General features: G+C 44.1%; 1 protein-coding gene across 1 annotated transcript in view; it reads right to left on the bottom strand.

The window, feature by feature from the left end:
• The window catches only part of shroom3 (shroom family member 3), a 646,471-nt gene that overhangs the window by 456,101 nt on the left and 174,611 nt on the right, over window positions 1-15,759 (bottom strand). The window lies entirely within an intron of this gene.

Raw genomic sequence — 15,759 nt, 5'->3', positions numbered from 1 at the left:
TTCCTGAATATTGAATACCCCTGGATGTTAAATTAGAAGCATTGGTCACCCTGGAGCCATGTCTCCGTAATCCCAATTGTATCATTAGGAGAGCGAAGACGGGGCATGAAAAAACACTGGCGGGCAAAATAAAGGAAAATCCCAAGGTGTTTTATAAGTATATTAAGGGCAAGAGGAGAACCAGGGAAAGAGTAGGGCCCAAAGTGGCAACCTGGCTGTAAAGCCGGAAGATGTGGGTGAGGTTTTAAATGAATATTTTGCATCTGTGTTCACTATGGAGAAGGACGATGTAGGCATAGAAATCAGGCAGGGGGATTGTGATATACTTGAACAAATTAGTATTCAGAGGGAGGAGGTACTAGCGGTTTTAGCGGGCTTAAATGTGGATAAATCCCCAGGCCCAGACGAGATGTATCCCAGGCTGCTGTGTGAGGCAAGGGAGGAGATTGCAGGGGCTCGGACACAAATTTTCAGAACCTCTCTGGCCACAGGGGAGTTGCCAGAGGACTGGAGGACAGCTAACGTAATACTATTATTCAAGAAGGGTAGTAGGGATAAACCAGGGAATTACAGGCCAGTGAGCCTAACATCAGTGGTAGGGAAAATATTGGAAAAAATTCTCTGAGGGACAGAATTAGTCTCCACTTGGAGAGACAAGGATTAATGAAGGATAGTCAGCATGGCTTTGTCAGGGGGAGATCATGTCTAACCAATTTGACTGAATTTTTTGAGGGGGTGACTAGGTGTGTGGATGAGGGTAGTGCAGATGAAGTAGTCTACATGGACTTCAGTAAGGCTTTTGACAAAGTCCCGCATGGGAGACTGGTCAAGGTGGTAAGAGCCCATGGGATCCTGGGCAATTTGGCACACTGGATCCAAAATTGGCATAGTGGCAGGAGGCAGAGGGCAATGGTCAAAGGTTGTTTTTGTGACTGGAAGCCTGTGTCCAGTGGTGTACCGCAGGGATCGGTGCTGGGTCCTTTGCTGTTTGTACTGTACATTAATGATTGAGATATGAATGTAGGAGGTATGATCAGTAAGTTTGCAAATGACACGAAAATTGGTGGAGTGGTAAATAGCGAGGAGGGAAGCCTCAGGCTACAGGACGATATAGACGAGTTGGTCAGACGGGCAGAACAGTGGCAAATGGAGTTTAACCCTGAAAAGTGTGAGGTGATGCATTTTGGGAGGACTAACAAGGCAAGGGAATACACAATGAATGGTAGGATCCTAGGAAGGACAGAGGATCAGAGGTTCCTTGGTGTGCATGTACATAGATCCCTGAAGGCAGCAGGACAGGTAGATAAGGTGGTTAAAAAGGCATATGGGATATTTGCCTTCATTAGCCGAGGCATAGAATATAAGAGCAGGGAGGTTATGATGGAGCTGTACAAAACACTAGTTAGGCCACAGCTGGAATACTGTGTGCAATTCTGGTCGCCACACTATAGGAAGGATGTGATTGCATTGGGGAGGGTGCAGAGGAGTTTCACTAGGACGTTACCTGGGCTGGAATGCTTCAGCTATGAAGAGAGACTAGACAGGCTGGGGTTGTTTCCCTTGGAGCAGAGAAGGCTGAGGGGGGACCTGATTGAGGTGTACAAAATTATGAGGGGCATAGATAGGGTCGATAGAAAGGAACTTTTCTCCTTAGTAGTGGGGTCAGTAACCAGGGGGCATAGTTTCAAGGTAAGGGGCAGGAGGTTTAGAGGGGATTTGAGGAAATACTTTTTCACCCAGAGGTTGGTTGGTAGAGGCAAGAACCCTCACAACATTCAAGAAGCATTTAGATGAGCACTTGAAACACCATAGCATACAAGGCTACGGACCAAGTGCTGGAAAATGGGATTAGAATAGATAGGGTTTGATGGCCGGCGCGGACACGATGGGCCGAAGGGCCTCTTTCTGTGCTGTATAAATCTATGCAAACAAAAAGGAGAGAAAAGAGAAGGAAGAGAAAATGACAGAAGAGGAGTTGAGACAGAGGGAACAGCAACTCGAAAATATCAGACAGCTAAGAGAGTGACCATATTCTTCAACTTAGCATGTGTAACATTACGAGAGATAGATTAGTTATATTAAAAATCATAATTCACTTCCTGTCAACTTTTCTCATTATAAATTCCTATGTATGGCACTGGCTTACGGTTGCAATTACAACTTAACAATTTTACATAAGCATCTTCTATTATAAATGAGGACATAGGAACTTAAAATAGAAATATACAAATAAGGATATAATGTATGCCTTTAAAATAGAGACTGAATTTGTTCAATTTCTATCATCTTCAAACCACACTGCACCTGAAAACTACACTTGGACCCAGAATTTCCTTGCAGTTGCTCCTGCCAGAACTTCACCAGAAGCGTGGTGAAAACCCTGCTACCGCCATACTTCCAGCGAAATTCCGGCGGCAAAGCAGGAGCAGCTCCAAGGAAAAATCAGACCTTGGTCTTGACAACCCCCGCCGGTGTGCAAAACCATGGGAGATTGACGTGTGTGTGTGTGTGTGTGTGTGTGTGTGTGTACGTGTGCGCGCGCGTGTATATATATTTTTAAAAATCGACTGTATGTGCACAATTCCAGTTCAAAAATTTCTGATAAACACATTTATGTCTACATTACAAATGTTGACATTTAATTTTATTTGCTATTTCCCTGCCACATCAATGGTTCATCAATGTTGTGCATTAGAAATCACTCACGAGCCACAGGCGTGGCCATGGCAACACAGTTTAATCACATGAACTAATTTTAGAAAAAAAATGCCGCAGACACAATACAGGTAAATGTACTTCACAGAGAACCAACACGAGAGAAAAACCTACTTGACCTCGTCCTCACCAATCTACCTGTTGTAGATGCATCTGTCCATGACCACCGTACAGTCCTGTGGAGACAAAGTTCCGTCTTCATACTGAGGACACTGCATCGTGTTGTGTGGCAGTACCACTGTGCTAAATGGTATAAAGCAGCCCACTTGATTGGCACCCCATCCACCACCTTAAACATTCACTCCCTCCACTACCGGCGCACCGTGGCTGCAGTGTATACCATCTACAAGATGCACTGTAGCAACTTGCCAAGGCTTCTTCGACAGCACCACCCAAACCCGCGACCTCTACCACCTAGAAGGACAAGGGCAGCAGGCGCATGGGAACACCACCACCTCCAAGTTCCCCTCCAAGTCACACACCATCCTGATTTGGAAGTATATTGCCGTTCCTTCATCGTCGCTGGGTCAAAATCCTGGAACTCCCTCCCTAACAGCATTGTGGGAGTACCTTCACCACACGGACTGCAGCAGTTCAAGGCGGCGGCTCACCACCATCTTCTCAAGGGCAATTAGGGATGCGTAATAAATGCTGGCCTTGCTAGTGATGCCCACATCCCATGAACTAATATAAAAAAAAAGTTGTATATTTACTCAACAAAAATCTACCAGCATTCAGTGCAAAACTTTTAGTCTTTCTCTTGCACCAAACTTTGTAATTCTGCCATGTATTTATAAGACGCAGCACATCTTAGTGCAGCTTCTAGGTTTTCTGTCCAGCAGTTGCGAGCGGTACTTTAACTTTATCAGAGAAATTCTGCGAATGCTGACTCACACAACGAGGCATGCCAGACCTGCCCCTGTTCTCCATCCAGAATGCAATTGGATGCTCCATTGGCAGGATAGGCGCACCAACGTCAGTGTTCTCGCTCAGGCCAACATCCCCAGCATCGAAGCTCTGACCACGCTCAATCAGCTCCGATGGACGGGTCACATTGTCCGCATGCCTGATACGAGACTCCCAAAACACGCGCTCTACTCGGAGCTCCGGCACGGCAAGAGAGCCCCAGGTGGGCAGAGGAAATGCTTCAAGGACACCCTCAAAGCCTCCTTGAAAAAGTGTAACATCCCCACCGACACCTAGGAATCCCTGGCCCAAGACCGCACAAAGTGGAGGAGAAGCATCCGGGAAGGCGCCGAACACCTCCAGTCTCTTCGCCAGGAGCAAGCGGAAGCCAAGCGCAAGGAGCGCACATTAACCCAAGCACCCAACCCACCCGCCCCTTCAACCACCATCTGCCCCACCTGTGACAGAGACTGTAGGTCCTGCATTGGACTCATCAGTCACCTGAGAACTCATTTTTAATGTGGAAGCAAGTCATCCTTGGTTCCGAGGGACTGCCCAAGAAGAAGAAGATACTATCTCTCCTGTTGCAAGCTTTGCCAAATTTAACTCAAAGTAGATAATACAAATCAACATTTATGTAAAAATACAGATTTTTTTTAAATTTCCTTTTTGCCCTTCTGCAACTTTTATACCTAACTTGATGCTTTTATCCTGTCCTCGGACCTTGTCTACATGTCTAGAATTTCTACCCCTCTCAGCCTTTCCTGGCTCCACTCAGCTCTTTCCTAGTCCTGCTCTGATGTGTGGCAGCCACGTGACTCTTCTGCATGAGAGGTTCTAAGGAATGGGGCAGGTCCTGAAATCACTGGGAGAGTGGCTATGTTGCAACTGTTGGGGCGGCAGATCCCAGGCTCTGGGAGTATTGGGAATGTGGTCTATGAATTTGCCAATGTTGGGAATGGGGGTGGCATTCAGGCTAGCTGGGAAGGAGTGTCTGAAATCACTGAGAGAGGCCCAGATGTGGCAGAATCTGGCAGCCTCGGGGAGGAGTGGGTGTCCACAGAATAAAGCACCCCCATCATCAACGTTCCCACTATCAGCCTCCTCCCCCGATCCCTCCGCGGGTCCTCTTGGCCACAAGGCACCCCCTGAACCCATTGCTTACCCACTGTTAGCCACTTGCTGTCTTAAAGCACTTAATGCCAACTTTTATGGTCAAATAGACATACATTAAAAAATAAACTTGCATTTATGGCACCTTTCACAACCTCAGAACCTCCCAAATCGCTCTACAGCCAATGAAGTACTTTTGAATGTAGTCACAGTTGTAATGTAGGAAACACTGCATTCAATTTGAGCACAGCAAGATTCCACAAACAGCAATGCGATAATGACCAGATAATCTGTCTGATACATCTCCAAAAGGTTAATAGTTTAAATGTGAGAATTTTCTGCCATAAAGCTCACAGATTAATCTCCAATTTGTTTCAAAGTTGGAAAAAGCAAAGAAATTGACAAATCCTCACAAAATGAGGAGATACAACCTTTATTACAACTCAGAAACTTACGAACACATGTTGGAAATTCTGCAAACTGCAGATGCTCAGAATGCATAGATATGGTTGAAAACCCTTTTCAACTGTTCTGGGGTCAAACTATCCAGCCAAAGCCCAAGCTTTTGAGACAGGCTATGGGGCCTCGAAGTAAAAACATTATGGAAGACAATTCAATGGGTAGATTTAATCATGTTATTGTAAAATGTGTCATTTTTTTAAAACCTTATTTTGACATTACAAATTGCAGTTACTGTGATTTTTTTTGTCCCCAAAAAGTGTTTTGAGTGATCTGTTCTCATTGTTTTGATCTTTTTGGATTTGTAGTCCCTAGTCATTCAGGATTGGTCATCTTCATAGGAGTTAGAAGTTTCTCATTTGCAGTTTTTTAACCACTTACCTTGCTTTTGATTCATATGTTCCCTACCTCTTAAGTTTTGATTTGCTCCTGTTTTGCTTTGAGCCATTTGACAAAGTGTGATAATGAATTGCTAAGAGAGGATTTTCCCATTATAAAATGTTGACATAAAAAGTGTGACTCAAAAATTGTGACATGGTAACAAAGATTAATGTGGACAGGGAGACATTTAATACATTTTAGCTATCTTTGAGTCTGTATGGATATAAGTTCCCATTTACTTTATGATTAGTCCATGATGACAACATGGACCATTAAGATCTGAGAATTACATTTCACAACAAATGTAGATGGCAGTCATTACAGTTCCACACCAAAATCTGAAACAGCTGAAACAATTCTAGCAATTTATGAGTTGTAATTGAAAAATTAAATTAAATCCTACATTACAGCCATACTGGAATGTCTAAGACAGTTTCTGAAGAATTACCAACACCTGGGTCCAACAACTAACGCTTGTATCGAAAAGGAAACCCGAAATGACCCGACACTGTCTCGGGTATATGATTTGACGGTGAAGGGATGGCCAGCACATGGCGACTCACTGTTGCCAGCATTCTCGACAAGGAGAGAACAGCTGTCAGTGTGCCGGGGGACCTTGATGTGTGGATCCCGAGTGGTAATTCCACCCAAGTTAAGGGATAGAGTGCTCAATGAGCTTCATGAGGGTCATCTGGGAGGGGTAAAAATGAAAAGCCTAGCCAGGGCTTATGTGTGGTGGCCGGGAATCGATAAACAAATCGAGGACCTGACCAAGAGCTGCTCAGGATGCCAGAAAGTCCAAAATGCACCACCACAGGCCCCTCTACACCCATGGGAGTGGCCCTCATCTCCATGGCAATGGGTGCATATTGATTTTGCTGGTCCATTCATGGACTCAATGTTTTTAATAGCCGTGGATGCGCACTGAAATGGCCTGAGGTCATCAAAATGTCCTCCACCACCACGGAGAAAACTATTGCAGTCCTACGGACCATTTTTGCCAGGAATGGCTTGCCAGAACAGATTTGCTCCGACAACGGACCACAGTTTGTGTCCGAAGAGTTCCGGAGGTTCTTGAAAAAGAATGGGGTAAGGCATTACACATCCGCCCCGTATCATCCAGCCACAAATGGATTGGCTGAGAGGTTCGTACAAACCTTTAAGAAGGCAATAAAGGCTATGTACAATGACAACATTCCGCTGCAGCACAAGGTGGACAATTTCCTGTTCGCCTACCAGAATGCGACACATGCAGTCACCAACCAGGCCCCAGCCATGATGTTCTTTAACCGAAGGTTAAGATCTCGCCTGGATTTGCTCAGACCAAACGTACGAAGAGATGTTGAGAGTAAGCAATTCCAGCACATCCATGAGAAGCCAACAAGGAGCTTCAATGTAGGGCAACCAGTCTTGGCCCGCGACTACCGAACACAAAAATGGCAGCCAGGAACGATATGCACACGGCAGGGCCCACTAATGTACACGGTGGACGTTGGGGAGAGCATCGTGAGACGCCATGCTGACCAGATCCTAGAGTCACAGGAACGAGTCAACCCCATGCCTCGCCCATACGTACCTGGTGATGAACCCGACGTACAGGTCGCATCTACCCCAGAAACAGTAGCATCGGAAGCTGATGAACCAACCGACGACAGGGGGCCAGAATCGCCTCCGCACCAAGAGCAAGACACTCGGGAAAGGCGCTATCCAGAAAGGATCAGGAAGCCTCCCCAAAGACTGAATATATAAATAGACTATTTTCAGCTAATGTTGCATGTTAAAAGTGTTAATTGTAATTAGTTTGATATTTAATTGTTAAATGAGTGTTATGGTACTGTTAATCTGAAAGGGGAGGAATTGTAATGTATATACCTTTAAGGGGAGCTATCTTTTACAGCTCATGTATACTGCAGTACCGGCACTGAGTAGTAATCTGTACAGATCAGTTCCACTGTGAGCCATGTTGAGTAAACACCTGTTGTACCGTTTTTCCTGCAGTCTGTGTCTTATTATACCCGGACACAACACCCTCCATGGCAAGAACATCCTTCCTCAGATAAGGCGACCAAAACTGCTCACAATACTCAAGGTGTGGTCTCACCAAGGCCCTGTACAACTGCAGCAAGACATCCTTGTTCTTATACTCGAACCCTCTCGCTACGAAGGCCAACATACCATTTGCCTTCTTAACCGCCTGCTGCACCTGCATGCTTACCTTCAGCGACTGGTGCACAAGGACACCCAGGTCTCATTGCACTTCCCCCTTCTCCCAATCTATTGCCGTTCAGATAATAATCTGCTTTCCTGTTTTTGCCACCAAAGTGGATAACCTCGCATTTATCCACATTTTACTGCATCTGCCATGCTTCTGCCCAATCACCCAACCTGTCCAAATCACACTGGAGTTTCTTGGCATCCTCCTCACAGCACACACGCCCACCCAGCTTTGTGTCGTCTGCAAATTTGGAGATATTACATCTAGTTCCCTTGTCTAGATCATTTATATATATATATTGTGAATAGCTGAGGTCCTAGGACCGATCCCTGCGGTACCCCACTAGTCACTGCCTGCCACTCAGAAAAAGAGCCATTTATTCCAACTCTTTGCTTCCTGTCTGCCAACCAGTTCTTTATCCAAGTCAGTACCTTGCTCCCAATCCCATGTGCCTTAACTTTACACGCTAATCTCTTATGCGGGACCTTATCGAAAGCCTTCTGAAAGTCCAAATACACCACATCCACTGGTTCTCCCTTATCTATTCTACCATTCCAGTAGATTAGTCAAGCACGATTTACCTTTTGTAAATCCATGCTGACTTTGTCCGATCCTGTCACTGTTTTCCAAGTGCTCTGCTATTACATCTTTTATAATGGATTCTAGCATTTTCCCCACTACCGATGTCAGGCTTACCGGTCTATGATTCCCTGTTTTTTCTCTACTACCTTTTTTAAATAGTGGGGTTACATTAGCTACCCTCCAATCCATGGGAACTGTTCCAGAGTCTATAGAATTTTGGAAGATGACCAGCAATGCATCTACTATTTCTAGGGCCACTTCCTTAAGTACCTTAGGATGTAGATTATCAGGCCCTGGGGATTTATCGGCCTTCAATCCCATCTGCTAGAGGGGAATAATTCTAGGATTGATCTAACGGAATGGAAATACCACAGATTTTTTTTTAAATCCAATTTTAATATTCTGGTAGTGGAGATTAGATAAGTGACCTGAGCTTGCAAAGCTCTACACTTTGTCACCGGAATTGGCTAACTGCTAAAGGCAGAAACAGGAAGGGAGCTGTGATTATAAATGACTGAAGGTAATGAGTAATAAGATTCCTTCTGATTAAGGAATAATTTGAAGTTTTATTTCAGATGCACTGGAATTCAAGTTGGGGTGCTGTGTCTTTTTAAAAATTTTCTCTGCTCCTTAAGATACTGAATAGGAGTCCATGAGTGTAGATAGCTCTGAGGTACCTCGCCTAAGTGACTATTCCTCCTTTCTGAACCTAGATTGTGTTAGCGGGCTATTGCCCTGTGGAGGCATCATTACTGAGTCTAATCCTGTCCTCACCCAACATCTATGTTGCATAATTTCCAGCAGGGTTAACTGGATAGTGATCAAGAATAGGAATCCTGGCTGTTGTTTACTCCTTTGTAGCCCAAGAGCGCAGATGCCAATTGTAGAACCCAGATGGTCACCCTGGCTGAGATTAGCTAACTCAGCACAGTCCAAGGATTGAATCTTGAACCTGATTAGCTGCTAGAATTGATAAATATAGGGCACAGTGCATTCCAGTAAAATTGCTATTTTTGTCACGAGTTTTCCAGTTTATTGTTTCACTTGAACAAAGGGCATCTGAAAACCTAAATTTAAAAGCAGACTGACTGAGGATATGGACCATTTTAAAAGGGTGTATTCCCTTTTCCTTGTCTTACATCATTCCCCAACTAAGAGTGCAGGCGGACAACCTGCTCCCTTCCAGACTTCTGCTGACGCTGTGGTTGAGCCAGCTGCTTGTAGGTGTGTAGGAACAGTGCAGGGTTCCTCAGCTTTGCTAACACTTGCAATTTACTTACTGTATTGATTTCTTTGTGGGTTCAATGACGAGACTTTTATGAAAGAGAATGTGTTTTAATCCAAAGTTTGTTCAACTCTTTATACAGCATTTCAGGAGACATCAAGCTCGTGATGCATCTTAAATGAAACTGAAACTAAACCAAACTGCTTGTCTCTCACATGACCTCTGCTGGTCAGGCATAAGTAATCAATACATGCAACTATGCTGGTAAGGCATGATAATCAAACAGGCAAATAACATCACTATTTGCTGATATCATTACACTTACAAGTCTCACAAATTGTGGAGGTGTCTCTTTTAATGCTCACAATTCATGTTGGAAAGCGATGTTTAAATTCCCTGCATGAATTGTGAGCATTAATCACAACTTCCACAAATCACAGGACCTGTGAGTGAATCATGTGTTTGGAGGGCGGTTACTTCTCTTGCCCCTCTATTGCCACCCCTCACCCTACCCTATGGGAATGCTGCAGCACTGTACCTGACAGTTTTTCGCTGATGGCCCAACTAATCTGAAGAACCCTACTTGGATCTTGGTTCATTTAATAAAAACATGTTCAATATTTGTGAATACTCAAGGTTGAATGAGAGAAGGGGAAATAAATGTTAGATGAGAAAATTAAATTAAATACAGTGCTCTAACCTAAATGAGGTTGGTCTTTGTTAAAATGCAATGACACAATTCAGATTGAAGTACATTGTTGTATTGTGGAAATTTCATTGTGAGGCCAGAGATACACTATGGCTGTTCTCACTGCACAAGGTTGAAGACATAGAAATACAAATATTTACCACACAGAACAGGCTACTCTGCCCAACTGGTCCATGCTGGTGTTTATGCTCCACATGAGTCTCCTCCTACCCCTCTTCATCGAACCCCATCAACATATCCTTCCATTCCTTCCTCCATCATGTGCTTATCTAGCTTCCCCTTAAATGCATCATTGTTTTATTCCACTGGAACGCAACAGGAACCAGGAACCAGTTGGACTGAACCCTCTAGGTACTGATGGGGAATTTCACCACAAACCACAAAAATAAACAATCCACTGAAAGAATTTTGGAAATTTCAAAAATGCTCTGCTGTTTGACATGTTCCTTATCATTGTTTTAGAATATTTGAAACGGAAAGATGGGTCCACAGTCCTTAAAGGAACTGGGTAAGGCACAAATTGAGATTATGCATTTCCTGGCCAAAAAACGTTTGGAGTTTTCTCAAAAAAATAGAGGAAAAGCACTGTGAAATTCATCTCAGGAGTCATCCTAAAAGGTGAAATTCAACAAATGGCAGGAAAAAAACTGATTTTAACAGATGTACTGATATTGGTCCAACTCTGACAGTAGTCTTCAAATGTATGACCCCCTAGCTCCTCTTTTGTATGTTTTATAAGTATGATTTGGTTGACGAGTTTGACAGTATCATATTGGACATACACATGGATACGTGTTGGTTGATGACTAATTGTTTGCTGGAGGAAAATTCATCGACCGAATTCTGCAGGTAGGGCGAGGGAGTGTTGATCTGCGGTAATAGCTGTGAGGATTGGCGTGTCTGGGTGTGTCGTAGCAGGGATAAGGTTCAGTCATTCTGGAGCAACTAAACTGATGAAGCTGAATTCATTTTCTGCTTACGGTTTTCATGAAATACTTGTCTGGTTTTAAGACCATCTTGAGTAACCCACTGCTATATACTGTTTATGTTTTTTATAAAGAAATATTTTTACATGAACACACGTGATTTGTTGAATCATAACTTATTTAGGGTAAGCTATGTTTTTTCTACTAGTTTTTCTGTTCGGGTTTCCTCAATTCATACACCACTTGTGACTGAGAGGGTAAATGACCTTCACCCAGGTGTCTGCAGTGTCTGTGAATATCCAGTTTCCGTCCACTTCTCTTGGTCTTCTACAATTTTGTCTTCCTGTGTGTTGCTCCCAAACCTTTTCTTGGCGTTTCTTACTTGGTGTTGAGCTTTCAGCCATCTAGGTTTGCCTTTCCCATCTCCTCCCCTTCGCCTCCACCCCCACCACCCCCCCCCCCAAAAAAAAACCTTGGCACTTCCCTTACCCTCTTTAAAACCCTCGTCAAAACCTATCTTTTGACTCGGCACTCAGTCAACTCTTATTCAGTTACTGCTGTTCTGCTCTGTCCCATTTGAAGCAGTTATGTTGAAGGCACAATGCAAATGCAAGTTGTTATTGAATGGAAATGCATCCTTGATTTTGACCCAGAACGCAGGGAGAAAATTGGACTCCCTTGATTACTGTGGTAAACATTTTGAAATCTAATGAATCGTTTAGCTTTCATAGTCATAACAAGAGTTATCTCGAGAACAATTGTTATAATAATGTTCTAACCTCATCATGTTGGAATTACAATGCACGGTGCCATGGCACTGGAGGGAAGGAGACGTAATTTCAACTTCCTGCATGTCACTGAGTTCCTGACAGCAGCCATGCTTTTGTGAGGAGGCACTAACCGAATAGATCATGTGAGCCTCCTAACTGATGATTCAGAGCAACATTGACGATGACCTGGGAGCAGTTAACGCACTTGTTGGAGAAAGTACATGGCCTTCAGAGACAGGACACTAGAGACTGGGCAGAAAATAGAGGGATTTTGTCTGCAGTTGAATGCCTGATGCAGTGTTGTGAACAATTGAGCACAGTACATTTAGTTTTTTTTAAAGTGACCTGACCTTTTGCTAATATTGGGGATAGTTCCACTCTATCGACACTAATGAGTTATGATGGTATAGAATTGTTAAACTTCTTGAACTTCATGTTTTCACTAAATGGTAGGCTTAATGGTACAGACTGCTAGCCAGACATTCTGATGGTAGCATCTTATCAAAATCACTTCTGGAAACCCAGCCCCAAGTCATTCAAAGTAAGTTTACAGGGCGAGCCAAGAAAGTATAGTCCCAGAGGCTGGAAGATGAAACAGAGCATGGCAAAAACTCACTGTTCAGAGCTCCTACTCATTAAATAGCTCACATTATCAGAATTAACCTGGTCATAACCTTGTACAGCAATCGTCATCCTGCTCCGAAATTACTGAACCGAATCAAAAGCAGCCGCCTTAATTGTATCGCATTGTACATGGGTGCTCGTATGACTAGCTACACAGCTCTTGGACCATGTCAGGCTATTTTTGGCTATCTGTCTGTAGCTGGGAAATACTGTGAATCCTTAGTGTATTAGGAGCAATGATGAGAAACAGTTTATTTTTTCCTGTTGAAAGAGAGTGTCCTGCAGGAGACACTTTATCAGGTTTGTAAAATAAAGGAACCAGAGTTGCCACCTATTTCCAATGCCAAAATTGGACAAAGGGTGGGATAGGGGCATGGCAGGGGCAGGATCTTGGATTGAATTTTGGGATTTGCTTTGCTGCTGATAAAGGTTCATCAGAAACCTTAATAACTAATGCTTCCATATCATGAGGCATGGAATTTAAAACCAGACACCTTGCTCAAAAACTGCACTGTTCCAAAATTAGATCGATGGCAACTGTAAGGAATTCATGATACTGTAATGTGTTTGTTGACTTCGGAACATTATTGTACTCATTGTGAGATTTTGTTAAATCTTTGTGTTGGGTTCAATTCAACATTTGAATAGATATTGGAATGTTCTTTATAGAATTTCATGGTTCTGCAGAAGTAACACATACTATAACACGCGATAGCCCATCAGCATTTCCATGCTGTTTCGTGCCCTTATATTCAATCTCATAGTGGTGCGCCCCTAGAAAAAGTGACCATCTTTGTAGTCGTTGCGCAGTCATCACCGGAACGCCCTTCTTCAGATTAAAAATGGAGACAAGAGGCTGGTGATCAGTCAGCAAGGTGAATTTCTGCCCATGCAGATAGTGATTGAACTTTTTCACTCCCCACACTAGACTGAGGGCCTCCCTGTCAATCTGGGCGTAGTCACGCTCGGCTGAGGTTAGTGATCGTGACGCAAAGGCTATTGGTCTCTCTGAGCCGTCCGAGAATTTGTGCGACAGCACCGCTCCAATGCCGTAGGGTGACGCATCACATGCCAACTGAATTGGTAATGCCGGGTTGTAATGGGCCAATACCTCTTTCGATGTGATTAGTGTTTTGCTCTTCTGGAAAGATCGTCTACATTCGTCACTCCACTTCCATGGCACCCCAGTTTGCAGTAGGGTGTTCAGTGGGTGTAGTATTGTAGACAAATTTGGCAAGAACTTATGGTAGTAGTTTACCAGCCCGAGGAACGACCTCAGTTGTGACACATTTTCCGGTGCTGGAGCCTTGACTACTGCCTCAATCTTCTCTGGGGACTTATGTAACCCCTCTTTATCGATAACGTGGCCACAATACGAGATCTGTTTTCTAAAAAACTCGCATTTGGGGCGGTTAGCTCGGAGCCCATATTCCCGCAACCTAGTGAGCACCTGCTCCAGGTTGGCAAGGTGATCACTGTCATTTTCGCCCGTGACCAGGATGTCGTCCAAATAACACTGGGTCCCTGGGATCCCTTGCAGGACTTGTTGCATTGCCCTTTGCCAAATAGCCGGAGCTGATGCTACCCCGAATACCAGCCGGTTGTATTGGTAGAGACCTTTATGGGTGTTGATTGTGAGGTATTTTTTTGATGCTTCTTCTACCTCCATTTGCAGATACGCCTGGGCCAGATCAATCTTCGTGAAGCGTTTCCCTCCAGAGAGCGAGGCGAAAATATCTTCAATCCGCGGAAGTGGATATTGTACGGTGTGAAGGACCGGGTTCACTGTTACCTTAAAGTCCCCACAGATGCGAACCTTCCTTGGTTCCCCAGGCGTGCTGCTCAACGACTTTTTCATTACAGGGACGATGAGTGTAGCCCACTCGCTCCAGTCTACCTTGGACAGTACACCTGAACGTTCCAGACTCTCCAGCTCTGCTTTGACGGCTGGGCGGATCGCATAAGGTACTGGTGTGGCCTTAAAAAATTTTGGGCTTGCGTTTTCTTCAATTTTAATCGTCGCTGTCATGCCTTTTAGTGTTCTGAGTCCTTGCTGGAACACTTCTTTTGCGTCAGTTAGGATCTTTGACAGTCGCCCAGGTGTGACGTCGTCATCCTTTTTGTCAGCCACAGTCAGTGCCTGTACAGAATGCCAATCCAGTTGTATTTTCCGGATCCATTCACGTCCCAGTAATGGTGGTCCTCCATCTTGCAATACATACAGGTCTAGTTTTGGTGTTTCCTTACCGTTATATATAACGGTCACCCTTATTTTTCCTTTGGGGTAGACTTTTTGCCCCGTGTACGTCTTCAAAATAATTTTTGTGTCTCTCAAGGGTATGTGTGAGAATAGCCGCTCGTAGTCCCGTTGGTTTATGATCCTGTGTCCAATTTCATCTTTACCTGGACTCCTGCTATCTTGAGAGTGACCCAAACGGTTCGGTGATCCTCCGTTGTGATCACATTATGTAGTTTCAGACAACTCAGTTCCTTGCTTTCGGAGTCGTTATCACTCTTTTGTTCGTCTGAACTATTCTCTGTCATCTTTGGTAGGTTTCTTATTGCTGGTTTTCTTTCCCGACCTGCAGACTCGTGCAATGTGTCCTACTTTTCCACACTGTCTGCACACTTTGTCTTTGAACCAGCAATCATTCTGGTCGTGTGTTGTTCTGCCGCAGCGATAGCACTTCTCTGTTCCATATGACATTTCGTTTGTGCCATATTCTTGCGGTCTCTGTTGTATCTCTGCAGCGCCCCGTGCTGCTGCTTCATATGATACCGCAATGCTGAAAGCCTTTTCCAGCGTAAGGTCCTTTTCAGATAAAAGCCGTTTCTGGGTTCCTTCACTTTGAAGCCCACACACAAACTTGTCCCTTAAGGTATCTGCCAGTCCCACTCCAAACTGGCAGTGTTTCGATAGTTTGCGCAGTTCTGTTAAATAATCAGCATTGCTTTCATCCTTATGCTGGTTCCGTTTGAAAACTTGAATCTTTCTGCTATCAGCAGCGGTGTGGGGTTTAAATGTTCCTGTAGTGTCGTTACTATGTCTTCAAAACTCTTTTCCATTGGCTTCGTTGGGGTTACTAGATTTCGTAATAAACCATACGTCTTTGCACCCATTAAATTTAACAATA

The sequence above is a fragment of the Somniosus microcephalus genome, chromosome 2, assembly GCF_052327205.1.
Source record: "Somniosus microcephalus isolate GS21.2 chromosome 2, FLI_Smic_1.0, whole genome shotgun sequence".
NCBI classification, from domain to species: domain Eukaryota; kingdom Metazoa; phylum Chordata; class Chondrichthyes; order Squaliformes; family Somniosidae; genus Somniosus; species Somniosus microcephalus.
This window is presented reverse-complemented; position numbering and strand designations above follow the sequence as displayed.